At 40.9% G+C, this 8,186-nt stretch overlaps 1 pseudogene; it reads left to right on the forward strand.

Moving 5' to 3' along the window:
* The first annotated feature begins 1,018 nt into the window (after window positions 1–1,018).
* Window positions 1,019–5,867, forward strand: LOC113258881 (ferritin light chain-like; annotated as a pseudogene).
* Window positions 5,868–8,186: the final 2,319 nt, after the last annotated feature.

Here is an 8,186-nt window from a genome sequence, read left to right on the forward strand (position 1 = left end):
TTATATACTGTGGGATTGGGGGAGATAAGGAAAAAGGGAGGCGTCCAAAAGGACTTTCATATACTAAAGAAGACCCTCACAATACAGGAGGCCTGGCTATTATCAAGCTAAGGTTGTTTTTCCCCTCTAGCCAAACATTAACATTTAGATAGTTGGAAGAAGGGGTGCCTGGGTGGCTCAGTCAGTTAAGCATCTGCCTTCGGCCCATCCTGGGTTCAAGTACCGCATTGGGCTCCCTGCTCTGAGGGGAGTCTGCCTCTCCCTCTCGCTCTGCCAGTCTCTCTCTCTCTTGCTCTCTGTCAAATAAATAACATCATTAAAAAAAAAAAAAAAGATAGCTGGAAGTTTCCCGGAGGAATGTCACACATGTCCCACCCAGGCGTGGGGTGAGGGGGGTGGCAGGGTATCAGCTTGTGCTTTGTCCTCAGCTGGCCTTCTGCTCCTTCATCACATACCCTTAGGATTTTCTGAGGTCCTTATTGTAGGGGTTTACACGAAAATACACTTGCAGGCTCAGGTGTGCCTTTCCTTAATTGTGACTAATGACAAGATAGGCATATAAACTTCAGACCAACTTAGGCAGGCTTGCCTGTAAGACATCTTGAAGCTGGCTAGAATGTAATCTCCAGAAAGTAGGAATTTTTATCTTTTTGTTTACTGTTGTATCCTCAGTGCCTGGTACATAGTAAGTACTTGTATTAGTCAGGGTACTGACAGGAAACAGATGGCACACTCAAAATAGGATAACTCGAGGGGAGACCATTTATAAAGGTGTAGGTGGAGTGTAGGGGAATCACAAATGATAGCCCAGGCTTATAACAATGAGAAGCTGTTACACCAGCCTAGGTCTAAAAGGGAGAAGTTATGTAGAGTCGCTACCCTGCCCTTTAGGACAATGACTGGCAGTCACGGCCACCTGGTTGCTGGAAAGGCCACCCTCTAAATCACAAGGTTCAAAAGCATGTAGAAAAACTCAGGCTTAATGGCTGGCATTAACGCAAAAGGACTCTAATCTAGTATGGGGATCAAGCGGCAGGAATCTCTAAGCCAAGGTTGGCAAAGGTGTGGCATACATGCCACCACATTTTCCTTCTACATTTCCCAATCTTGCCCTGAAGGAAGACTTTCTTTGTCAAGTCTGGTTCTCTTTCTTACTTCATCCAGAAAAGGCCCCACAGTACTTTCTAGCACAGTGCTCCAGGCAGTGAGCTGCTGCAGGTAAATTGCTGTTACCTGATACGAAAACTATTTGCCAAACTGGCTCAGGTCAAATAAGAATACAAGTAGGGTTAGTAGGGTCTTTCCAGTTTGAAATAGGTCCCTAGCAATCAGCTGGGGATACAAAGGTTGGATCAGCTCCCAGGAGTCAAAACTGCTAAGTGCTAGACTAGGCAGATTTTGGGGGGCCCCAGACAGCCAGGCTAGGGTTCAAGTTAGGATTCTGTTCCTAAGGGAGGAAATGATGCAAATCACCAATCAAAGTAAAAATTCTACAAACTGGTCAAAACAATTGAGAGTTGAAGAAAAGGCATATAGTAGGTAAATAGGATATATTTTTCAGAGTAAGACTGATTTCAGACTCATTTGCTGGTGGAAATGAGATTTCTAATAAACCATTAGGGATGGTGTGGATTGACTCCGGAATTTGGTATGACTGAATTCACGACAATCAGATCTTAGGTACCTGCAGCTAAGCAGGGAAAGATAGGGAAAGGAGTAATAACCTGCTTTTTCTTCTCCCCTCCTTTTATTTTTATTTTTAAAGATTTTATTTTATTTATTTATTTGACAGAGAGAGACAGCCAGCGAGGGAGGGAACACAAGCAGGGGGAGTGGAAGAGGAAGAAGCAGGCTTCCAGCAGAGGAGCCTGATGTGGGGCTCCATCCCAGAACGCCGGGATCACGCCCTGAGCCAAAGGCTGACGCTTAACTACTGAGCCACCCAGGAGCCCCATCTTCTCCCCTCCTTTTAAAAATGATTCTAAATTAAGCCAAAAGCTTTTGCTGTGAATGTTTAATTAAAACAAGCATATGAGATCATAATAACTACTATTTACTGAGTACTATTTTATGCTTTAGATATATTCTCATTAATCTGCATAACAATTCTATAAGGTAAATATAATTATATGTATTTTATAGATGAGGAAATGGAAGTTTAGAGTAATGAAAAAAATAAGTTGTAACTTTAGGGTTTCAATCCAAGCTTACTTGGCTTTAAAGCCTGAATTATTTCTGGTAGTTCAACTGCCTATGCTATTCTGTTGAGACCCATGATTTCAATCAACCTCGTCTTGGATTCCTCTGGGTCATTATAAATGATGAGGACAAGCAAACTTAATGTGATAAGGCCATAGGAGGATAGATATTAGCACATTACAAAATATTAGCATGGTTAAGAATAACCAGGGTATTTTATTCATCTTTAAATTTTTTTATATTAAATATTGTGTCTGCCCATAGTCAAAGTGCTTTCTAAGAGAAACCATCTCACTCATGGTTTCTGAGGACAGGGTAATTTGTACTATGCTATTTTTCTCTTCCATACTTCCTCCCCCTACCCAGATGTGTGGCCCAGAGACAGGCAACTGACCTAGGGGCTGCCAGTCCTTCAGCTAGCCTGTGACCTCCGACACAGCCTGGCTTGCAAAAACAAAGTCAGCCACTTGCCTGAGATTTTCTCACTTAGATATTGGAATTTGCAAATACAGAGAATGTTAGGGAAGGGTAGAATTGGAGCCTTGGTGGATCATGGCAAACCAAAGTAGAAGCTGTGAAATAAAACACAAAAAACCCCAAGATAAACAAATAATGTAACTCAGGATTCTAACCAGAAGCGAGAGACATGTGCAAATGATAAGTTGAGGAGAGTTTATCTGCAAAGAAACTAATTAGAAATATGTGGGCAGGGTGTAAGGGAGCTATAGTCATAGTAGAGGAACTTGATCTGGGTAGCAAGGGAGCTATTATCACCACTAGACCTGAAAGGACAAGGGAAAGAAGAGGTTGGAAGGGAAAAGTTGTGTGGAGTGAGTCATTCTGAGAGGAGCAGTGATCTTTGGATAAGGGACAGTGTGCCTAAAGTGACCTTGCAAGGAGGGAGCTAGGAGAATAAATACACGGACCTCATTCTGTTGACATAATCGGTACAGGCCAGGCTTCTAGGAAAGAGAGCTCTGTGAAGGATGGAAAGTGGATCTGGAGGAGCAAACTGAAGATACTTTGGAAAAATAAAACAATGAGTAGAGGGAGGAGAATAAAATAGACATGTAGAGAGAAAAAGTTCCTTAAAAGAAAAAGAGACGTTACCCATAAGAAAGACTGAAAGAGTAGCTAATTCCTAGAGTTGCCTCAGATCTTGATGACTTTCCAGCTGAAATCTAGTTCCAATTTTAGTTTAAGCATAGCTTCACAATAGACTCTCTTGCTTTAAAATAGTCTATGAGCAATTCATGGTTTCTTGTAGCCCTAATAAAATGCTGGGTATAGTGAGAGTAGTTTATTCCTCTTAGAAATCCTGCACACAGGGGCACCTGGGTGGCTCAGTCAGTTAAGTGTCCAACTCTTGATCTCAGATCAGGCTCTGATCTCATGGTTGTAAGTTCAAGCCCTGCTTTGGGCTCCATGCTGGGTGTGGAGCCTACTTTAAAAAAAAAAAAAAGAAAGAAAGAAAGAAAAAAAAAAAAGAAATCTTGCAAACAAAGGCATTTGAGACACGTAGGCCACTTACTGAGAAAGAATCATGACACTCTCCTCGGCCTTTTTAAAGTGCCCAGATTTAAAAATAAAGGTGTCAGTGTTGTGAAAACCACTGACGGTCAAAATTGAGAAATTATAAAACTGACCTAATTAAGTGAACTCTCTTGAATTATGGAAAACAAGCTTCTCTTTGAAAGAAACACAGACCATTCTACAAGAAATTAAAACAACTATTTTTTTCTTTAATCACCTCGCCACCAGCTTTATTATCAATATACCAAACTACTCATATTTAAAATAAAAAATTTGATAGATGTAATGTCAATTTTGATATATGTATTTATCACCACAGTCACCATAACATTTCCATCCCCTCCAAAATCTTCTTGTACCTTTTTGTAATCTCTCCCTCTACTTATATACCCAGGAAACTATTAATTTACTTTCTGTCACTTTGCATTTTCTAGAATTTTATATAAATAGATCAAGCTATATGTTCTTTGCCTGCCTTTTTTTTTTTAAAGAAGAATTTATTTTTAAAAGATTTTATTTATTTATTTAAGAGAGAGAGCATGCACATAAGCAGGGGGAGGAGCAGAGGGAGAAGCAGACTCCCCGCTAAGCAGGGAGCCTGATGTGGGGGATCCTGACCTGAGCCCAGGGCAGACACTTAACCAACTGAGCCACCCAGGTGCTCCTTACCTGCCTTTTTTCATTTTGCAGAATTTATCTGAGATTCAACTGTTTTGTCACATGTACCAATAATAATTCTTTTTTATTTCTGAGTAGTTTGCCCTTATATGAATATACCTCAATTTCTCCATTCATGTCTCTCTCTCTTTTTTTTTTAAGATTTAATTGTTTATTTGAGAGAGAGAGGATGTGAGGGCACATGGGTGGGCATGGGGGGGAGAGAGAGAGAGAGAGAGAGTCTCAAGTAGACTCTGTGCTGAACCTCATGTGGGGCTCAGTCTCATGACCCCAAGATCATGATCTGCACTGAAAGCAAGAATCAGACGCTTTAACCAATTGAGCCACACAGGCTCCCATTCATGTCTTTTTAAAAATTAGGGTATAATTGACATACAAATTACCTTAGTATCAGGTATATGACATAACAATTTGGTATTTGTATATACTGCAAAATTACCACCACAATAAATCTAGTTAATATCTGTCACCACATATAGTTACATAATTTTTTTTCTTGAGAGAAGAACTTTTAAGATTTATTCTCTTAGCAACTTTCAAATATGCAATATAATATTATTAAGTATAGTTGCCATGCTGTACATTATATTCTCATGACTTACTTATTCTATAACTAGTAGTTTGTATCTTTTGACTCCCTTCACCCAATTCACCCACCTTTCACCCCCTTCCTCTGGCAACCTAAAATCTATAAGATTATTATTTATGTTTTTAAAGATTCTACATATAAGTGAGGCAGTGTGCCCAGTGGTCCTGTGGATCTGTCTCTGGCTTCGACAGTGTTTGGACAGAACAGACCCAGGGTTGCCCCTTCTACCAGCCTCCGACCACCCTCTAACCTTTTTTCCAGTGTTAACTTTCAGAGCCATCGTCTTGGTTATCCTCTGCCTCCTGGACCAGCCAGCACCCTATTTTGAGCTTATCTCCTTATTACCCATCAAGCAAATTCTGAGATTTGTCAGAATTATTCCACCAAGGTGCACGCTGCCATCAACTGCCTGGTCAATATGCATCTGCAGGCCTCCTACACCTACCTCACTCTGGGCTTCCATTTTTACCTTGATGATGTGGCTGTGGAGATGTGGGCCACTTCTTCCATGAGTTGGCTGAAGAGAAGCACGAGGGCGCTAAGCATCTCTTGAAGATGCAAAATTAGTGCGGACAGGCCACGGCCTCTTCCGGGAAGTACAGAAGTGGTCCCAAGATGAGTCGGGTAAATCCCTGGTTGCCATGGAAGCTGCCCTGGTTCTGGAAAAGAGCCTGAACCAGGCCCTTTTGGATCTGCATGCTCTGGGGTCTGCCTATGCAGACCCCCATCTCTGTGACTTCCTGGAGAAACACTTCTAGATGAGGAAGTGAAAATCATCCAAAAATGAGCGACCACATGACTAACCTCCGCAGGCTGGCCGGTCCCAGGAAAGTAGTTCTTCGAAAGGCTCACTCTCAAGCATGACTAGGAGCCTCTGGAGCTCAGCAGCCTTTAAGGGGCCCCTCTGGCGTCGCCCTGGTGCCAGGGCTTGTGCCTGAGCCTCTCCCTGCAGCCACTAGGCAGCTTTTCTTCTTTTTTTAAAAAAGATTTTATTTATTTATTTGACAGAGAGAGAGAGACAGCGGGAAAGAGAACACCAGCAGAGAGAGTGTGAGAGGGAGGAGCAGACTCTCCATTGAGTAAAGAGCCTGACGTGAGGCTCGATCCCAGGACCCTGGGATCATGACCTGAGCTGAAGGCAGATGCTTAATGGCTGAGCCACCCAGGCACCCCACTAGGCAACTTTTTGACCATCCTTGGAGCCCTCTCCCAAGCCATGGGCCAAATGGAAATAATAAAGCTTTTTGCAGAAAAAAAACAAAAAAGATTCTACATATATGTGAGAGTGTAGGGTATTTGTCTTTCTACGTCTGATTCATTTCACCTGGTGTAATGCCCTCAAGGTCTACCCATGCTGTCACAAAAGGCAAGATTTCATTCTTTGTTATGACTGAATAATATTCTACACCACATCTTAATCCATTCTTCCATCAAAGGACACTTAGGCTGTTTCCTCATCTTGGCTATTTGAAATAATGCTGTGATAAAAGTGAAGCCACATCTACCTTTTTGAGTTAGTGTTTTTGTTTCCTTTAGATAAATACCCAGACGTAGAAATTACTGGATCCTTTGGTAGTTCTGTTTTTAATTTTTTGAGAATCTCCATATTGTTTTCCATAATTGGTTGCACCAATTTACATTCCCACCAACAGTGCATGAGGATTCCCTTTTTCTCCACAGCCTTACCAACACTAGTTATTTCTTGTCTTTCTGACAATAACCATTCTAACAGGTGTGAGGTGATATAGCTCATTGTGGTTTTGACTTTAATTTTCCTGATGATGAGTGATATTGAGCACCTTTTCATATACCTTGGCCATCTCTATGTCTTCTTCAGAAAAATTCCTATTCAGATCCTCTGCACATTATTTAATGTTTTTTGCTATTGAGCTTTATGAGTTCTTCCTGTATTTTAGATTGTAATTCCTTATTAGATAAACAATTTGCAAATATTTCCTCTCAGTCAGTAGGTTGCTTTTTCATTTTGTTGACAGTTTCCTTTGCCGTATAGAAAGGTGTGTCATCCCTTTTATTTTATTTTATTTTTAAAGATTATTTATTTATTTATTTGATAGACAGAGAGGCAGCCAGCGAGAGAGGGAACACAAGCAGGGGGAGTGGGAGAGGAAGAAGCAGGCTCCCAGCGGAGGAGCCTGATGTGGGACTCGATCCCAGGACTCTGGGATCATGCCCTGGGCTGAAGGCAGACGCTTAACGACTGCGCCACCCAGGCGCCCCGTGTCATCCCTTTTAATGTGTCATCCCACTTGTTTATTTTTGCTTTTGTTGCCTTTGCTTTTGTGTCAAATCCAAAAGATCATTGCCAAGACCGATGTCAAGGAGCTTACCACCTATGTTTTCTTCTAGGAGTTTTATGGTTTCAGGTCTTATATTCAAGGCTTTAATCCATTTTGCATTACTTATTATATATAGTATGAGATAGTGGTCCAGTTTCATTCTTTTGCATGTGGCTGTCCAGTTTTTCCAACACCATTTATTGAAGAGCCTGTCCTTTCCCCAATGTGTATTCTTCGCTCCTTTGTCATAAATTAATTGACTTGGTTTTGGTTTATTTCTGGGTTCTCTATTCTACTCCATTGATCTATGTGTCTGTTTTTATGCCAATACCACACTCTTTTGATTACTGTAGTTTTGTAGTATAGTTGAAATCAGGGGGCATAATGCCTTCAGTTTGTTCTTCTTTCTCAGGGTAGTTTTGGCTATTATACAACTGTTAATTTTAAGGTAGGAAATAGGAATAATATTTTTATGGAAGGCCAAAAGATGTTAGAAGCAATTGCTTCAGTAAATGGAAATTCAAAGCTCTAGACCTGGAGTCAGTGATCTCAGTTGGTCATTCATTGGCTATGGGACTTGGGTCCAATAACTTCAAACTTGCTGAGCTTTGATTCCCTCATCTGTAAAAGATTAACAATACTTGCCTTGTATGGTTTTGTGAGGATTAAATGAGATAATTTATATATTTAACTTGGTTTAAATATTAACTTTTGATTGCTATGAAAGTACAGGCAAGAACATTAAAAAGTTAGGTCCTCTTTGTGGACTCCTATATTGAGGGCCAAAAGACATGATCAAGGATCACGGCTCTGAGCAAAAAGATAAAATATGTTGATCAATGTTTCTTCCTTCCTTATCCTCCACTTCCTCCTGGCCGTCTTCCCCTACT

The sequence above is a fragment of the Ursus arctos genome, unplaced genomic scaffold (assembly GCF_023065955.2).
Source record: "Ursus arctos isolate Adak ecotype North America unplaced genomic scaffold, UrsArc2.0 scaffold_7, whole genome shotgun sequence".
NCBI lineage: Eukaryota > Metazoa > Chordata > Mammalia > Carnivora > Ursidae > Ursus > Ursus arctos.